At 33.0% G+C, this 21,203-nt stretch overlaps 1 protein-coding gene across 3 annotated transcripts in view; it reads left to right on the plus strand.

Annotated features, from left to right (window-relative positions):
• The first annotated feature begins 1,800 nt into the window (after nucleotides 1-1,800).
• The window catches only part of sv (paired box protein shaven), a 109,352-nt gene continuing 89,949 nt past the window's right edge, over nucleotides 1,801-21,203 (plus strand). For all 3 annotated transcript variants that reach the window (XM_076131138.1, XM_076131140.1, XM_076131139.1), the window contains exon 1: nucleotides 1,801-1,966. The gene's annotated coding sequence lies outside the window, so the exon portion shown is untranslated. The remainder of the gene's footprint in view (nucleotides 1,967-21,203) is intronic.

The raw sequence follows: 21,203 nt of genomic DNA on the forward strand, positions 1-21,203 counted from the left end.
GTCATCCACTTAATAGTTAATGAGATCAACAACTGAAAATAATAATTAAAATTAATGTTTTAATTTCATCTTTTATAATGAATACCGTAACTTAATTAAATCTAGTTAATTAAAAGCAGAAGGCTAATGGCACGCTTCAAGTGATTTCAAACGGTGAAAAAAAACAAAGACGTAGTTTATGGTAATGACTGAGCATAGAGCACAGAATGTACGGACGTTTTGTTTTTTAATCCTTGAAGCTTTATGAAAATTACTTTTTTTCTAATTGTTTTTTTTTATTCATGATAAATTGTAGAGTTAATGTGGAATTTTTATATTTTGTCGTTGGTAAACCAACGACAAAATATAAATTTAATTTATAATCAAGTACTATTACTGTTAGTTAAATGATTCGTAAGTTAAACTAGCTTTGTCACGGACAGACTTTAGATGGGTCGCTACTACGACATACATACATGTATTGAAGCATAAATGGGATTTGAAATATATAAAAGTGCATATAAATATATAACAAACAAATAAAACACAAAAAACGAATAAATATCATGAAAAAATCTACTATTTCAGTATGTCTATTTTTTCTTTATTGTAATGTACATTAAAAATGAACGGTGTTTTGTCTGACCCGGGAACTGAAGCTGATAATCTGCGGTTGGATACACTACCGACTGCGCCACAGAGGCAGACAAATAATAAATATAATAATTAATACTTAACCAATGGGCCATATTTAAAACAGAATTTTGAAACTCACTCTACTTAAAAATTAATTTAAAATGCCCAGTTGCACTAACGAATAATAATTTATAATGTAGAGCTTTAACAAAAAAATAATTAAAAACTAGGTTTGTTTTAGCTCAAAACTAACGAGTTTAATTAAAGACTTTAATTAGATAGCTATCTTCGTACATTTATCTATGTAGAGCTGCATTACTACCTGTCTCTACCATAGAGCCAATTATTTGTTTAACCGTGTAAGATAAAACAAAATAAATAGTCTTGTATGAATCAGTAATTGTGGTGAATTTTCTGTACTTTTATTTATTTTATTTTTGTCGTATGGTTGGTGGTCAACCTAGTGTCAAAGTTGATCAAGCCTGCAAGGCCTTTGACATGACTTAACAACTGTTATCTTAGTAGACATATACCGGGACCGGCTTTTACGTACCCTCGGGGGTACGGAGACTGGAGGACTAGTTAGAGATCATAGGTTCGATTTCCAACTTTTACTTTACTAGCGTAAATCTATGAAGTAAAAGACTTTTCGAAGTTATGTGTATATTAGAAAATGTGATGCAAACTTCTGAAGAACTCTCAGGCGTGAGTTCCTTAGAACAGTTCTTGTAGGTATGCAATGTCTGTAACTCGTACTTTGCCAGTGTGGGGGACTGAAGGTTTTACCCCAGCATTCCCAGCAGTGGGACATTAATTGGTGAAACTTATTTATTCATAAAGTAAATCCATACAAACCTTGAACAAGCCTTTGAGCTAAATTCAAGAATTCAATAAAGTTTCTAATACTGTAGAACTAAATAGTACATAATATCTATGTCCCAATTTATACAATAAAAACAGGAATCAACTAACAACTAAAACTACAACAAAGGCAATTAACTACAGGAATATAACAACACATTACACATCCTTTACCAAAAAACGTCTGTCATCACGAAAACTCTAATAGTCATTTTCCGTCCTCAGATATATGTACTTTTTACATAAGGACGCCTTACATAAGTGTGTGTGTGTGTGAGTGGGCTTGCGCCCGCGCCGATTATGTTCCACTCAAGCGCATTTGAGTGGTGGCCGCCGCCGCGAGCGGACGTAAAAGGAACAATAAGTAAAAAATTAAACTTATAAAAAACTAGCCAAGTGCAGTGAGTGCTTGTGATCGAGTGAAAGAAAGTTCATGAAAATATATTTCTTATTTTTCTCTCTTATTTTTGTGTTTGCGCTGTTTCATCAGGTATGTTTTTTTATTTGGTTTTTCATAGTGTAGTTTGCGTTGAATTGTGTCAGTGGAACTTTATTTTAACGATAGACTCTCGCGAATGGTATATATAATATTATAATGGTCTTAAATGCGATTTAAAATTATAGGTTACGATACATTATTTGTTTACCCGACGTTTCATCGAATTGCACCGACCGTGTCACGGGCTGACAGGCTAACTTTATTTTACTTGAAACACGGCATTTTTATACCTAAAATTGTTCATGTATTTAAAACACTTTTTGACCAGTTTCATTATTGATCATTAATGCGTTTTCCGTTTGGAAAAACAGACTATAAAATGTCGTATCGGAAGGAAAAACTAAGCAAGAAATTTACTGAAACATCGACTTACTAAAACTTTTATATTTTCAAGCAAAGAATTTAATATCGGGCCTTGTTCCCGTGAGAGTAGGTAAAACCTTAGATAACATTTTATACATATAGTATATTATAATGTTGTGTATTTCATAAGTTACTGAAACAACGCCTAAAACTAACACGGTTTTAAGAAACTATTAGTACATTAGTAAGATAAAATCTAGATCTATTTTAAAACATTTACTGCAATACAATTTGACTATCAAACTAACAAGATTCTTATTAAAAAGGAAACGAAACTGACTCATCGGTAACTCAAGGCTTTCGATCTTGAAAGTCATTATCAAGAAGCTAGCGCTACAGGGGGTAGGCAGGCCTAACACGTCTTTTGAAAAATGTAGGAAGTTTATTTAAGTCTAGAAAAATAAAAAGTAGAATGTGAAAACGTGGATTTAAAGCTGTGGTTTTTACTCTTTTAATGTAGGTGTGTTAAAATAGCCTATATTATATTTATGTTTCCGTGTGAAACTTCGTAAAGGTTCGTAAAGGGTGGATTTCCCAGGATTATCTGACCGTATGTAGATAAAATATACCTCACAAAAAGCTTAGTCATTTAGAAATTTTTATTTCAAGCAGTTGAGTAATATAACCAACTATATAAATGACAAAACGTGGTTGTCTTTTATACCTTACTTCTATCTCCAAGTTTAGCAAGTGTCATGTTACTCATAATAATTTCAGAATTTAGTTACAAGGAAGCAAAGTGTTTTACTTTTATAAAATACATTTATGTACACTATTTCAGGCAGCTTTAAAATTATTTTTGGTATGAGTCACTATAGTAGATATAATGGTTTCCTCAACCTATTTTAGCCTAAGAAACTTGTGCTTTATTAACCGGCGGTCCTGTATGACAAGATGTATGGATGTGAATGAGGCAAGGGAAGATTGTAAGGATCATAACAAGTGGCGTCTCTAAACCTACCTCTATGCGAAGAAGGCGTGATTTTATGTTTATTCATATAAAGGCTTAAGTTTCCTCAACCTATAAAAGCCTAAAATACTTTAGTTTTATATACAGTAAACGTAAAAACATATAATTATGGTAACACATCAAAGGGAAAAGGGATATTTCAAAGGTATTTTTGAACAGAAATTAAGTTTTTAACTGCTGAAGTTAAATAAACTAAAGTCTTTGGGTATAAAATGTATTTCAAAGGATGACTCAGCTCAGCTAAGTTTTTTACCAACCATGTGTTTTTACTAGACAACTTGAACAATAGATTGAGTGCTGATCGTTCCTCTTCAAGATTAACTAGTACAGTTAAAATCTTCTGTAAATCGATACCGTTTAGCAATTAAGATAGCTAACAGGTTTCAGTGATGAATAAATTAGATATTTAGTTGGCCAGATACCATTCAGATAATAAGAAATTAGACTAAGAAATGAATTTGTGTAAACCAACATTTTGTTCTTTGTTAGTCTAAACTTTCTTCCATACGTCGAAGGATAGGCTGTTTTGTAAAATCAAATCATTTATTCAATATTGACACTTGTTACAGTCGTTATAATTACTCAATCTACTACTAGCTCGGAAAGGGCAACTCGCTACAGTACTGAACAGTAATTTATGTTTAGAGGAAATGCGAAAGAAATTGGAATTGATACATGGATTTTTGTCTAATCTAGACTCCAAGACTTTTAGAAGCTTAGAAGATTGTTCTAGCATGGTTTATAAATACTATTTTAAATAGAGTTTTTCTTAAAAAACAAAGGATGACCGTCTATTTTGTAAAATCCTGACCTTTTTCATTACAATATTGTTATTGTCTCTCAACAATCTTATATACTTACTCAGTATTAATCAATTGTATAAACATGTAAAACAAAACTACCAATTTCAATAACAAGTCGTCTTTATCCAAAAAAAAGAACAAAAATAAAATCAATTGTACCGAAATTCGTAACAAAATGATCACTTAGGTAACTATTACACCATTAGCCAGAGTTTTACGTAAACAGTATAATATTGGTAGTTTTTACTAGCGCCGTCGGTGTTGTGCAAAACTATCGTTTTACCAATCGTTTAAAAGTTTTCAAATATATCACGTGTTTAGAAAATACTGTGCCCGATGCATTTTTTTATTAATTTAGCTTAAAATCTTGAGTAATATATGTATGTAGTTCGAACATTTACTTGTGAATTAGGAGAACATTTTAGTAACTTACATGTATTTAGTTTGCTGGCAAGTATTTCTGCGTAGCCATCCGTAATTGCCTGTGGTTTTAGAAAACAAAAGATACCGTATTTTTTTACCTTATGTATACGCCTAGGTTTATATTAATTACTAACTAAGGGCTTGATTCACTCAATTTATGAAGCAAGATCTGTTCTATATTTGAATTAAAATATACAATTATCTGTAAAATTTCAAAAATTTCCAAATTTGTTAAGCAAGTTAGCCATGAAAACGTAATAGATGTAAAGATACAGTATTTCGTTAGTCTAAAGAATAGATTAGTGTTCCTTAGTATAAGTAATTCTAAAACTACTACAAAACTCTTTCCATTTCAGATTTCTTTTAAAATCAATCAAAAATCGTCTCTAACATCAAAAAACCCACAAATTAAGTACAAATGCACATCTTGTTTATCATAATGACCATCAAAGCTTACATAAGTTAGTGAAAACAATATTTTTTATAAAAGTCAAGTGTGAGAGCCATTGTGCAGGTTCTAGGTTACAACCGCTTTGTTGTGTGTTTCTCATGGGTGTATCGGTGTTGATTGTCTAGTTTGTAGTAAAAAATAAGAGGAAACATTGCTTTTATGATGATTTTTGAGTATATTTTTGTGTAAAAATCTAGGTAGGATAGCTTGGTAGTTTATTTACAGATAATATAATAAGTAAGATAAAAACGGTATAGCTGTGTGTATATTAGTGAAAACGAGGTAGAAGTAAGTATAACAAATTCTTCTAGGAAGTCTTGAGTGAAGTGTGCCTCAAGATGAAAAAGAATAAGCAAATGTTTCAGTTTAAAACTAAGCTCAAAAAATTGTCATATTTATGTATGAATACCCGCAAATGAAGTCAAAATTGCATGCTTTGAACTTGGTTTAACTACAAGTTATGAAAATTAGTCTTATTTTGTCCAAAGTACTTGAATTAAACAGATTGGCATCTCTCCAGATTCTCAACTCATTAGACTAACTTAAAGGAAACATGGCCTACGTCTTCTACAAATCAGTATTCGTTTGTTTTCTTCGAATTAGTATTTTGCTTTTTTTTAAGGTTTAAATTCAAAACCAGAATACTTTATTTCTAAAACAATAATTTGTAAACATTGGTACACGTTACAAATAATTTTGTAGCGAGTTCGATTTTAACCGCAAAGCTAACAGACCTCGTGTGAGTGTGGTTTACAAACATTGATGTTTTAGCATTTCTTCACTGTTGAAAATGTAATTATTATTTTTGATACACGTATACCTTAAAAAATCTGGGCTGTTATAGCTAGGTTTTGAACCCTCATACAATTGCGTGAAAGATGAACTGTTCTACGACTTGTCTATCGCTTCTTCAACGTACAATGATTCATATGTTACTAGTTCTTGCCTGCAATGTATAAAATCTGTTCAGTAATATTATAATAGGATACGGGAATTAACGCGAACACGCATTTACCTTAAAACGCCTACGATTCGGCGCAGTTTGCACTCGCCGTGGTCTCCATCTGTTTAGTAGTTTTGGCGTGATAAAATAATATCAATCTAGACAATAACTTTTGGATTTGCAAAATTAGGTAGTAAGTCTGTATAGTTAGTATTTATCTTTACTTACATAAATACATAAAATCACGCCTTTTTTTTAGGAGTAGGCAAACCTAATTTAAATACAACTTAACTAAAGATATATAAGTTGATCTGTATTCTAGCAAAGACCTCAAACATACAATTATTATTGCAGTTACAAAGACTCTACCTCATTTTAATTTTATCTACAAATTACATATTTTTTGTCTCAACTGGCACTCGAACTCGATGACACGTGATTCAGTGGCAATCACTTTCTCAATACACAAAACGTTTAGTCAAATTAACTACCATTTATACGCTGCAATAGTACATTTATTTTTATTTTAAAGTAACTTTATTTCTTGAAAAATACAATTTTAAAGTTTAAGATGATTCTATACTTTACAACAGAAGTAAAACTGGATGGTATAGAATCCAATGAAATCCAATAAAATGTTTTTTTGTATATGTGTTATCATTATTTATTAAAACAAATAAATAGATTTTAATATTTGGCAGATAATTAGGTCCATATTGATCTTTAAATAATCTGCATTAACACAAATAATACGTTTTACTTCAGGCAATCTATAAAAAAAATATGTATATGCATGACAAATTATTGTAATGTTTTTCACTGGGAATAGAACTTATATAAATATATTTTATATAGAACTCACGATATGTTTTCATACTTAAGATTTACTACGCCAAATACCATTTTTCAAATTTCAGTGCCTGAATCTCTCAAACACTGTTACGACGCCAGAAACACATAAGTTAGTTAAATTGTTCGACATTTTAAAGTATTCGTATACAAAGCTAATCGGACGTTTCTTGTCAAGTGACAGTGGCACCTTTCATCAAACGTTTTTTCGATAGAAAAAGAGTAAAAAGGTAACACTCACTACAATAGTCGGTAGCACTTTCTAAACTGATCGGTGCACGGGCACCCGACGGGTAGCGAATTTAAGTTGATCATCGAGTTGTTGTGTTTTGTAGTTTTGTTCTTATTTTGGTGTAATTAATTTTGTTGTTGTTGAGGTTAAGCGCTTGGCATGCTTAGTGGAGATGGATGGGTGACCGTATTATACATACTAAGTGGAAAAGGCACGTTAAATTGTGGGTCCCGGCTGTCATTTTCAAAGATTTTTGATAGTCGTAACCAGTAGTTAGATAAAAAACAACCAGTCTTACCGACGGGTATCGTGTTATAACATAGGTAACTGGGTTATGGAGGTCTGATAGGCAGTCGCTCCGTGTAAAATTTTATTTAGTTGCATTAGGTGAGACTGGAAGTAGACTGAAGTTTTGTTTGTCTTTTATATTAATTTATTGATATAAAAATACAATTTACGGATTTATATAGCCAATAATATAGTGTAAATAAAAATAATTAATAAATCAAATATCTTTGAGATTTCCGCTTACTTGTTAAATAACTAATATCTTCTGTTAAGCACTTTCTTAATTAAACAACTAATTTAGTTACAGTTTTTAATTTATTTTTCTAATAAATAGCAATTAACATTCAACATGCAAACTAGAAATACATGCTATGTCTCTCCCTATTATTCTAACTGTTTAATAAAATAAATGTGTAATTTATGAGTAGTTATACAGTGTTTTGTCACTTACAATCAATTTTGAAACTATACATTAGGTCGGGGAAAAAGTCTTTTCGCATTATAGTATGTACGAACTTGTAATAAAATCTTTTCTCTACACAAAAAAGCTCGATATTTGGTTACCTCACGAGCTCACTGAAAGAGACCTAATGCACCGTGTACTCATTTGTGATTCTTGAAGCCAAAGAGATTTTATTACAAAAAGATATGCGAAAAGACTTTTTCCCCGACCTAATATGAGTAAAAATACAAAACACTATTGATAAAATTTTACTGTCTACGTTTTGTGGGTGGTAGTTACATTCTACAAATCACGAGGTTTCGGTTTCGATTCCTAGGTAGGGCAAAGTGCAATTGGTATTTTCAAATTTATATTAAAATACTTCTTAATAGTAGCCTGAAATATGGTTATGTGCTATAATAAACTCGCCCCCTATGACAAAGGACTAATTTTAAAAAAAGGCGTAACGTGGGTATATTTCATACACCTCTGCCTACACCTTCGTAATATTACAGGTGTGAAATTATGTACATACATACAAAATCTGACAACCAGTCTTACCGAAGGGTATCGTGTTATATCCCAGGTAACTGGGTTGTGGAGGTCAGATAGGCAGTCGCTCCATGTAAAACACTGGTATTCAGCTGCATCCGGTGAGACTGGACATTCCAACATAGTTTGGAAAAATACTACTCTATATATATACGTTATACCCGAAGGTAGGCAGAATTTGCGTTATGTATTATATTAATATCAACTCAAATAGTGCAGGAAGCCACAATTTATAGCCTGACAATTTCTAGATATCATTTGTAACTAACAATAGGCACCTCAGACGTAGGTGCGGCAGTCTACGTCATTCCGTTCAATGGTTCGTCGGTTCGATACCAACCCGTGCATGAAACATCCTGTACATGAACTTGACTTTGACGGGAAAAATTAAATCAGTCTGTATACAGTTGCTACGAAAAAAAAACTTTTTTAGTTTTTTATTAAGCTGAAAGACTAAATTAGGCTGAAAGTAAGCTTTATAATTTTTAATCTGAAACGAAATTAGTTTTTTGTTATTTGATTTTTATGAATCGAGGTTTCTTAATTATAATTAAAATTTGGCTTTTCTGTTAAGGTCTTGTTTTATGTAACGACACTAGCTTTCTTATAATCTAGATTTATTTCTAAAACATTTTAATTGATATGGTTTCTAAAGTAAATTACATTACCTATATTGGGTCTTTAGATGTTTCACCTTTTACAAACAAACATAATATTTATAATACGACCGTCACATCGAATCTTGTTGATTCCAAAATGGCTTCTTTGCTCCTCAGATACAAGCCTGTTAAATATTTATTTGACAAAGAATACTTAGGTCCAGTTTCACAGTTATATTTAAGTGCCAGATAACCTATCTGCCAAATACAGTGGTAACAAATAAAAAATATCAATATTCCATGTTAAAATATAATCAATCTGATACTTAACTGTGGTGAAAATTGGCCTTGATATTTTATTAAAGCATTAGTACTGAAAGTGATAAACTCTATCGGCCACATTCGAGTGAGTTCGATCAAAGCGGCGCGACCTGCGCGTGCGCAGCGCGTCGCGTCAGGATCATGACGATGCAGCGAACGCACGAACTAGTTGTTCATACAAAAAGTTTGTGTTGACATTCTAGTCAAAAAGATAGAAAATTGCTATTAATTCATTGTAACAGACGGAAGATAGTAAAATATTGGACTAGAAATATTCATTTGTGAGTCACAAAAAATGTGTTACACCCTTCAGATGCTGAATACTAACAAACGTGAATGAACTATTTTTGGGCAGAATACTTGCTATTTATATTAGCCCTTTGAAATTTTCCTGGAAAATATCTATTATAAATACAGAAATTAAAAAGATGAGAGAAAGGGGGAAAGGCAGAGTTGGAGGATGATAGAGACGAGTAGAAGAATAAAATATTATGGTGTGACGACCTCATGAGTTAAGGTCAAATAAAAGATGACAGGGCATTGCTAGACACAAAACTAATAAAATAGCCTTCGAAAGTTAGACGGTACTAAATACAGGAATAATACAATATCCTTCATTTGACATCTTAGTAATGTGGGAGTAACCTACCCACTGAACCAGGAAGATCAACGGAATCTGTTGCTCTAAAAACCCATCGAAAACCACCAAAAATCACGTAAAAACCTGTCGTCCATTGACTGTGACTACCGTTGCTTGGGCCAGCGCCTGCGCAGTCATCGTGCGAAACAAACATACGTCCTGCGTGCGTTTGTCTGTATGCTTCAGTGGAGCATGCGCCACGTGGGGCCACTCGACCAGCGAGCGACGTCAATGGGCTTGCAGTTCCACTGATGGAGTCATTATGTTTCGTTGGAAGGTCAGGAGCATACCGCATAGGGCTTTGAATAGGGGCATATCTGAATGAGATTTGAAAAAGAGCAAGCCGTGAAGTTCTTGCCGTTTCTTCTCAACAAAACAGCTTTTCCGAAACGGTGGTAGATAAAAAATATTTTGACGATTTCAAATACTTGTTAAAGTTTATGAAATAAAGCATATTTGACCTTGAATTTGACTTTGAATGGTGATGATGAAGGACAGTGGGTGGTGCAAGTGTCTTACTTGGTGATAAATGAAAGCCTAAAGTATGATTTTCTCGACAGAATGAAGGAAGAGTTTCTAAGCATCAGCTGATGAGGTGACGAGGTATATTTTGTGGAAAGATTCTTTGGAAAATATTCAGTCTTTTGCCAAAGGTACTCTCTGAAATAGTTTCAAAATTATGATGGATGCCATTTTGTGTCAGAAAAAAGTACTTTTTACGGTCAAATGATGTCAAAAAACCTGTACTTTCTCCAACATTTCTTCAATTTTCAACAGAAAATGATGTGTACCAGTCTGTGAGATAAAATTATTCACCAACCCACCTCCATGGCCTTGACCAGAATCAGCAAACGGTGTGGTAGGTCAATTTTCAGCATCGAATCATCACAAAAAACCGCATTGTATGTCGAAACAGTATGAGCAGTCATTGAGCGAAACAAACACTGCTCCTGTATGCTCCAGTGGAGCAGTATCCACGTGCCGCCACTGGACCAGCGACCAACGGGTTGATTCACAACAAACAACACTTGGTTGCGCTGGACAGTGAGCTAGTGATGGTCGGCTGACTTGCGAGAGTATACCAACCGTATAGAACCTTAGTTGTTCAATTGCTGTTACTCAAATGTTATGCAAGTGCAGTTTTTAGTGTGTTACTTTTGTAATGTTTTAGAAAATGAAAATCATGTTTTGAAGGTTTTGGTAAATTATATGGTTTACAATGGTGTTCTGTGACTTCTAGTTTCCAGTCCAACAGATTTCTATTTTACTTTTTTAAGCAGTTGACAGGTTTTACTTCATTTTACCTCGATTTTTCCTTAGTCTTTTGTCTGGATTCATATTTTCTTCCTTACTTTGAAATATATGAAATGGTTAAGTTGGTTAAGTTTCAAACAATAAGACAATTTTGACGTTAACTCGAGGCAAGTCTTTTGACTTTATTTAGAAGATCTAATAATAACATTTACGATTTACAAGGCTTCAATTTTTGAAAAGTTTTTCAAAGTATCTGATTACATTTTGTCTCAAACTAAACATTTTTCCTTCCAATTCACACGTAAAACTTATCCAGAACATACTCAATTATTATTACAATTTCGTCTTCATTCCTTCACACGGCGTCACGGTTCAGAGCTGCCCCCTCGCCGGTATTCCTTGCATCACGCTTGGCAGACGATGGAACTTCGAATAAAAAATACAGGTGGCTACTGCCTACCCCTTGTTGCCTTGAACCTTTATGGGGTCCTTTACTGAAATAATAATAGTGAGAATATGAGTGCTTTGTAGTTTCTTGAAGGTTAGAGGTTTGGTGTTGTCTTGGTAGAATATGGTACACATCACATTCTAGAGGTACACTTTTGGAAATAATGTTTTATGTGTGTATGAGTAAAGAGAAAATGTCACAGTATAAGGGAAGAAAACAAATATTTTTAAGATATGGATTTTTTACTAATCAAGATTGCTATGTCGAAATAATTGTTGAACAGTGTTATAAAGGCTTTATAGCTATAACTGGCAGTTCGCTATAATTACGTTAGACACTTTTTTATGTAGCTATTGACCATGTATTACCTGTATACATTATATAGGAATACTCATAACGGTCATTCATGTAATATTTAGCTTACCGGCCCATCTATAGACCTACCGCACCGATATTACTTAACCTTGTTCATATTTTACCGAAAAGTCAGTAAAGTTAGCTTTTGTATCATATTTCTTTTGTAAATCATCTTTATAACAATGAAGTATGAACGATCCTATTCAAAGTTATTAAGTAATTGTCGTATTGCACCGAAATTACATTAAAAATCGTGATTACGATGAACTACCAATTATATGGTAGATCTAACCGTGTCTTTATTGTAGAACCTTATATCGAAAGACGTAGGGGTGATTATTGAATGGCAAAATATGAGTAATTAAATATTGAACTCATTTTTTTGTGTTTCCTCGAATTTGGAGATTTTAAAGTTTGTTATGAAAGATATCGTCACGAACATTTTCTATTGCATGAATCCTGCATATTATTTGACAATGTACATACATACAAACATGGCGCTTTTTTTCCATAGGTGTAGACAGATACTAAGGAACTCCATTTGGTACAAATGATTTTTTAATGTTAATAAAAGTGCTAGATTTGTAAGAATTACTAGGACGCAATATTATAATTTGATTGATAGGACATCATCAAGGCTCTTGAAAATACACTCTAGCAAATAGTAAAGCTTCTACACAAATAGATTTATCGTGAAAAATATCAAAAATCCATATACCTACTATGAAAACATTGGCGTATAGTTAAATAATAAATGTATTAAGTTAAAATTGCTTTTAAATGTAATCTTGAACTTGTAATCCTTTCCAAACAAACAAAATAAATAAATCATTACTAAATACTATACACAGTTTTCAGGGCACTATTGCTTCAACAATAAGGTTGTAACCTTGTCGATATCGACAAAAAACCGTTAGTCAACCGACCTCCGAGTTTTTGTCGATAAACCAGGGATGTTCTGTGATGGTCAAATTTTTTATCGATAATTATTAGGGTCACTCATTAAATTCGGAGTAGAACGTGACCCTGACTTTATTAAGCTTAAATATAGATTTAGCCTAGATTATTGTTATTTCGATGAATGGAGAAACCATTGAAGTTTTTTATATAATTGTTGTAATTCTAATTGTTGGGCTTGAACACGTAGTTTAAGTTTGAAGGACTTTAGTTAAAAGTGTTAAAAGGGTATCCGTGCATGTAAAGTATTGTATTAATTTTAATTTGTTAATATTTTATACATTTTCATTGTAGTTTTTTGAGGTTAAGCTTGTAATTAGAGCAACCTGATTTGAACAAACAAATAGTCAATCATCTCATACTACAAACGAGTATGAGACATTTTATAACCTGTATAATATGAAGAGTTCTTACATATTAATTTATTCTATACTTTAGGCTAAATCCTAATGAATAACTCCCAACTCCCACTCGGTCGAATATAACCAAATTATGTAGAGCTTGTGCTAGCATAGCACTGATTTAAACGTTCTTGTATACCTTTAAATCATCATATAAGTCATCACACAAAAATATCTAGATGGTATCAATCGCTAAAAATCACTTTGATATCAGAAAACGACTGAATATCTAACTCTAGTAATGGCTGTACAAGCATTTCAATCATTTTAGTTGAAAAACTATCGTGACAAAAAACCTGCGTAATACCGATTCAGAGAAACTGAGACTTAAACTTTAATATCAACCCATGAGGCTATGCATATCCCACTGCTGGGCAAGGCTCTTTTGCCGAAGGAGGGAGGGGTTAGGCCTTGAGTCCTCCACGCTGGCCAAGTACGGGTTTGGGACTTCGCATGCACTTAAGTAGCGTGATAAAGAACTGTCAGGCATGCATGGTTTCATCACAATGTTTTCCTTCACTATTGAAACAAGTGATGATTAATTTGAATACAAACATAACTTCGAAATGTCATGTGTGTTGCTTCGGGTTCGAACCTTTGACCACTTGCATGGAGGTACAAGTTTATACCATTCGGCTAATACTTGTATTATTCATCGAAAAAAAAACCCAATAAATTTAATCTTCTATAATAAGCATAAAATCAAAAAATACACTCCTTGAATTAACCAATTTGTCATCAGTAACCAAACGGTTGTTGGTTGCTATTGGTTGCTGACGACAGCAACCTTACAACGAGGTGAGGTCAAGTTTAGTTCACTGTGCGAAGGTTGCGATTGTCAACGCTTCTAAACGATTTTCTGTTTATATTACATCATTTAAGATATAATTGACTTAATTTCGTACATTTTAACTTTTAGATTGACGACTAACATTAAGCATTTGTTTTGAGAAAATTATTACGAACGCAGTTCCAAAAGGATGTATATACGCTGCAAAATGTGGGAATTAACTCAGATCTAAAAAGTCGTAAGTAAGCTGCACGATGTGGTTACCAGCTGAGTTCCAAAAGGTCGTATGAACGTTACACGCGGAGGGTCCTTGAGACGTTTGCATGTCGATGTACGTGCGCAGAGCACGCTACGTTAGTCTGTGTTGCCATGCGAACATCTTGTATACTACCGGAATGGAAGAAGACTACTAGTATTTCAATAGTATTTGTTCTGTTATGGGTTTGTAGGTTTTTTCGATATGGCGTAAAAAATGGGTTTATGTACATCATGTGATCTGTCAAAGATGGCAAAGTTGTTTTTACAATTTTTTTTTTGTATGTAGGTTTTGAGATTGGTTGCTGGTACTTTTCGAGGGGTATAAAATAGGTTTATGTAAATCTGGACATCTGTCAAAAGTGGTAATGTAAGTAATGTGTACGAATAAATGGTCTGGCCAAAATTCCCATTATAGTTCTTGTTAATCAGTAATGAAAAAAAATATCCGTGAGTTTTGGATTTACATATTATTATACAGTATCAAAGATGCACTCTTTGTCAGCAGCTTTACAAAAAGAAATGTCTCTGTTCCTGTTACAAAAATGATTCAAAATGCAAAACCGTTGGCCTATAGCCGAATCTCCGATATTTAGAGTATTATCTCAAAATTAAGATTTTACATTTTCCTTAACAAACGTTTTCAAATAATAAGTAGGTATTGCAGTGTCTATTGATCTAGACCTGTAGCTATTCTACAAAATATTTTTTAGATTTCTTTTTTACAAGTGAATCTGGTAATGACTGGTCTAAAATATGCATGTTTTATACACTTTTTAGTTGAGTTTTTACAAATGCGATTGAAATGAATTCTGTACGAGTGGTTTCTTTCGGTTTGAACCGATTCTACATGGCTTTAGATTCGTGAATTTATTTTCTGTGGTTTTAAAGTTGTTCCCTGGTTAATTGAAAGGAGACTTATTTATTTAATCTGACTAAATTTTCCGTACTTATTTTTTTTTAACCTTTTGTTATGTCTTACAGCTGAACAAAAGCCACCTTTTGATCCTTCCCGAAACTTATAAAAATATCTGTTTCTGTTAGTGTTGTTTTATTTGTTTTTTTATTTTTTTCTACATCCATATCCCACTGCTGGGCATAGACCTCATATTTCTAGACCATTTGGTCATAAATTATCCTGTTAGTGTGTGGGAGGAAATAATAAGTGACTTTGGTTTTAACAGCATTGGACAGGTTTGGACATTGGACATCATATAGGTACAACATCTTACATTGTTTAGATACTCATAAGAAGTAAACGGTAATAATAATAAACAGTATTAAACCATAGCCTTGACCTTTTCCCCTAAATAATAACAACAACCTTCTAACTCATCAAATTAATTATCACTAAAAACGGACCCTAATTGCTCACAAAAAAGCGTAATCAAAAATAATACCTTTTAAAAAATTCCTACGGGAAACTACATTTTACATGCCCCCATTTCCCATGGTCCTCACAATAGTCAGAGGCGCAGACGTCGGCAAAATGGCGTCGGTGACGTCACGCCGGAAACGGCTCCGTTTTGAATTTGAACGGTCGAGCGAGCAATGGCGGAACATCCGGCGAAGACGTTACAATGAATGCGCGTGCGACGGTAAATGTTCTGTGTAGATCTATAGATCTATTGATCATTGATCTTTATTGTTTTGTGATGATCTATATTTGCTTTATAGTAACTGTCGTTTTACCCTCCTTTTTATTTATTTAAACAGTTGGGAAATATATTTTGTTATTGAATTCTAACTTCCTTTGCTCATATACTCTCTTGGTAATAATTCAGAAAGACCTTTGACCATCATTTATTAATTTAATAAAAAGGAGCCATTTCAACCTCATGAAGGCGATGCAGAAATGGCCTTCCCCTATGGGAAGAACGTGATTGTTTGTGATTGAAGCGTGATTTTATGTATGTAAAGGTGATGACTTGTGTCACATTGGTAGCGTAAATAACTGCCTGCCAAAGGTCCCAGGTTTGAATTGTTGAGTTGGGTTATAAGAGAAAGTAAATAAGGAGTTTACCTATGTATTGTACACACACTTAGTCACAGTAGACATTTTCCAGCGCAATTGATCAGTTACAAATAAACCAGCTGCTATTGCCTAGTACCCAAGTAATCAACAAAAATATAAATTTTTCGTAGTTGCCTTAAAAAAACAAGACTTTTTGAAAAACCTAGTGAAAGTTTATTAACTCTAGCATCCTCACCACTTCCTCTAAATAACGAACCCTAGTGTAATGAACCCGGAACACAATTTGGACTGCCAGCCACCTGGTCACTGCGCCGGGATCTATTGAGATAGATGGATCGGAATTGTAAACAGACGGATAATTGTGCGGTTTGATGTAGTGATGGGATGTGGAATATCGATTGAAATATTTTTATGTAAAATTTTATGAGGGATAAATGTCGTGTTTTTCTTATAAATCTTGGTAGGTACAAAAGTGGCCTTATGTAATCGAAAAACAAGTATATTACTTGAGTCAAATCTATTTTTTTTTTCATGACTTCGTTTGTGATGTCTAGCTGTCTTCATTTATATAGCTGCACTAATTCTGGACATATGAAGTACATAAACCTTTCAATTATCACTTTAGTTTTTTTTAATTCTTAATTATTATAAAATTGTATTACTGTAATATTCAACTTAGGAAATGCTACTGCAACAGTTTAAATTTTACCTCGTAGCTAACAATTATATTTAAACAATTTCAATAAACAAATACTTTCTTCACCAAATAATACTTATTACTTTCAACTTTATTAAAGCAATCAAATTAAAATCGACCATAGAATCGATTCAAAGCATCGATATCAAACATCGATATAACACCATCACTAATTGTAACCGCTGGTATCTCGATGCAATATTAGTTTTCATTCCGATTCTTAATAATTCTATTAGCAAAAAATATTGTGAAGAATATAAAAGTGGACGTTTTTTAAATAAGATTGCTTCATTCAAATTGGTATTGAAGATGACACAGTGTATTTAGTACAGTGTGTAAACTTAATAATTCAAATACCTAAGTATAAATCTATACTTAAATAAAAATGAGAATAACTGTCAAGCTTTAATGAACTAAAGGTTTTCATAGAGTTTCGTAATCAGCCTAGCCTTTCTTACAACTATGTTGGAGTCGACTTCCAGTCTCACCGGATGCAGTTGAATACCAGTATTTTACATGGAGCGACTGTCTATCCAACCTCCACAACCCAGTTACCTGGGTTATAAAACGATACCCATCGATAAGACTGTTTGTCAGGCTCTCAAGCTTCTGACTACTGGTAACGACTGTCAAAGATCCTTAAAAAATGCCAACCGAAACCCACAATTTAACGTGTCTTCCGAAACATGGAGAAACTCGATATGTATAACATGGTCGCCCATCCACAAGACTTTCTCGGCGAGCGTGGCTTAGCCCCAAAAATTTATCCGTGAAAATGTCTCAATGGTATCAATACATTTTCTTGCTACAGTTTTTGTTCAAACTTAATTCACTGTGTACTCTGTGTTGCTACCGAGTTCCACATTATTGTATGCGGGTTTCTGATAATAATATCTTCTACTTACTATTACGTAACTGATAGTAACCGTTTAGATAGTTTTATTTGTTTAAGTTAACTATTAAGTTTGACTGCTTGAGAGCTTGTTAGTAACATTAAATAAATAAGTGATATAATGACAATGTTCTAGATTTAAATAAATTATTAGTACCCGATGAAAAAGTAATGAAAAAATATATATCATAAGGCGTAAAATATATTTTGGTAAAATTACTTGGTTAAATTTCTAAAGAGCCGAGTATTTACGTTTAGCAGCCCTAGGTAATAATGAAAAGAATATATTAACATGCTATATCTGTCCAACTGAATCTCAAACATGAGTCTTTTAGGTACTCAGTTCTGAAAGCAAAGATAAAGATAACTTTATCTTAACCGACTTTAAAAAGGATGTTTGGTCGTTCGAATTATTGTTTTTATTGAATACGTGAAATGTAATTTTGGACTTAAACTAAGACCACCAAAGCGGTAAAGCCTATTCAAAAAAACTAAAATAATCTAGTTTGTTTACTGTAAGGCTGTGTTAAGGCTGTACTCCGAAGGTTACGGAAGTCTGTGGTCACACCTGCAGTTTCTTATTAAGCCAGATTGATTCTATTCACCAGTATTGGGGTTCGATTTCCGGTTTGTAGTTTACTTGTTTATGAGTTTTGTTTTATTATTTTGATGTTAAATAACTTTTTCAAAGTTTTCAGTTTCTTTTTCTTCAGTGGCGTAATGTTTATTATTTGAAATTCTATTAAGGTTCAAATTTGGGAACTTTAAGCTTAAAAGTATGAACGTTAATTTGAACAAATAAGTTCAACTTTTCATATAGGGAATCTCATATTATTTTAAACTTGCGAATTATCTACAAACACGAAGGTAACACTTATAACAATTCCATATTGAAATCGATTCTACGATATCATAAAAAGTAAAAATAATTACTCACTTTACAATTTACACATCTCAATCTTATACTGAATATGGTTAGTCGGCCCGAAAGGCTTTTGTCATGGCTAAAACAGTGTGATATCAAGATCAAAATATCTAAAACAAGATTGAACATCGTCCAAGCATCAAACCTGTACAATAGCGGTCGTAAAGAAGACATAACCCTCAGGCTAGACTGGATCAGTTAGCCTAGATAATGTCTTATACTAACACAGCCTAGACTTTCTTTTATTATAACTGTTAAGCATCAGTGGGTTTGAGCTTGAAAGTGCTGTGGTTATCTTGTTCGTTGTTTATAGATAAAGGTTTTGAAAAAGGTAAATTAACTAAATATTGTCATTTATGTATTCATAGTTCAAATTAAAACTAACTGCTGAACCATTTGTATATAAAACTAACTTTTGCCCGCTACTTCGTCCGCGTGTTTTGGGACTTAGGGCAGATTTTAAATACAAACTTTCATACCCTACTTTATCCCCTTGGATTAGCTATTGCATCGTCGTATAGAGAAATAACTCAATACTGTAGGAAACTTGACAGCCGCAATAAAACAAAGGATTTACAACTTTATGTATTACACATTAAAGCTATAATTTTAAATTGTGTAAAACAATTAAAAACTACGATTTGGCATTTGTTGGAACCAATCGAAATAGATTTTTGACTCGATACTGTCGGGAGTAAGCCTGCTGAATTCATTGCCCTAACATGATTGAGGTCTAAGACGTTTCAAATTGAAAGACTCACTTCATAAAAAATCACTCCCTACGTATTTACAGTCTCGCATTTAACTAAGATCTTAAGACCTCCGCAGCCTACTTTACATCCCAAGAAAATTTATTTTCCTTCATAACGTAAAAACTACTCAATCAATTTCAACGAACCTTGTCCTCAATGTAAACAAAGTCGGGACAAATCTAGTACAACTAAAAAGTCTAGGCCTTAAACTATATTCTGTGAAATTCCAGCCTGGATCAGAGATAGGTAACTGTTGTTAACAAACACTGTAATTTATTCTAACTACAGTTACTGGGTAGAATATTGACATTGTGCTGTCGTCTGCTTATATTATTTTTAGGATGTCGTGATAGTATTGTGTGGATTTTTTTCTTGAAATTTTTATTTTTGTTGATGTTTTTTTTGCTGTTCTTTTACTTAACTTTTACTGTCCCATTCATAGACAAAGATTTTCCTTTAAATCCTGTCTAAGTTATTTTTGTCTGAAAAAATACAATTTATTTTGAAATTCATTTATCTAGTACCTACAATTTTACTTATATTCTTAATTGAACCTTTGAAAGAAAGTTCTCTATATGATTTTTTTTATAAAAAAATACATCAGTTACGTTTTTAACTTAAATGCTGTATAATAATATTGTCTAACACGAATAGGTTACACAGCCTGGGAATCGAACCTTTACCCTAACAGCTGCTACCACTAGACATTTTTTACACCTCCAAGTCACGATTCCCGCTTGACCGGTTGAAAGTACTTATCACTACCTTAACCGAGTTCATTTAACCCTAAGCGACGACAGGTGACACCCCTAGTCTTCCGTTACATTCATAAAAACACACCCCTAAGAATTACTTGAAAAAAAAAATCTAATTGGTTTCCTATCAGCTGGTGAAATACAAATTTAGAAATGCAGTCACAAAAATGTAGTAAACACTCTTATTTCAAAAGTATAAAGTCGAAAATCATTTGTATTTGGAACTAAACAGCTGCAGTATATAACTTTGTATATAGTGCTGTTAGAATTACATTTGATAGACCTTATGTGTTTGTAATAAGGTTGATTTTTGTTTAACAATTTAGTTAGGTTTCGGCTCGCAAGCTAGGAAGTTATTTGATGTTTCCTAGTTTCTTTATTATTGACGTAAAATGTACGCTTGTCGTTATTTCGTGTGAAAAAATTGTTAAAACATTATTTTTGCATGTTTTGATGAAGACAGCACAGTGGTTAAGCTGGTCGCGTCGCTACTATTTATGTATTGGTTGAGGATTCGATTTCCAGGTGAAATATTTATGTAGCTAAAGGTAGGTGTGAACATAAACTAAAGATTAGCCGGCTAAACTTAGGTTTATCTTCGAGGAGGTCTTAATGTTAGTTTCTTCTATCTTTAGCCGGCTAAACTTAAGTGTAACTGCAGGCCCTTGGCTATAAATGTAGAAGGAAATGAAAAAGGAAAATTAATTACTTAAAAAAGCCCGAACGGTGGTAAATCCTAAGATTTTCCGGTATAACCTAAGATTTACCAACTCGTTATAGTAAAAGTCCGAACAACTCTTGTATTTCGAACTTTTACCTATATTCACTTGATGATGTCGAGATGTCGCCGCCGGAGCCCCGCTTCGCGGGGCTCCTCCTTCTGGGTGGTTAAAA

Source organism: Anticarsia gemmatalis, chromosome 25 (genome assembly GCF_050436995.1).
Source record: "Anticarsia gemmatalis isolate Benzon Research Colony breed Stoneville strain chromosome 25, ilAntGemm2 primary, whole genome shotgun sequence".
NCBI lineage: Eukaryota > Metazoa > Arthropoda > Insecta > Lepidoptera > Erebidae > Anticarsia > Anticarsia gemmatalis.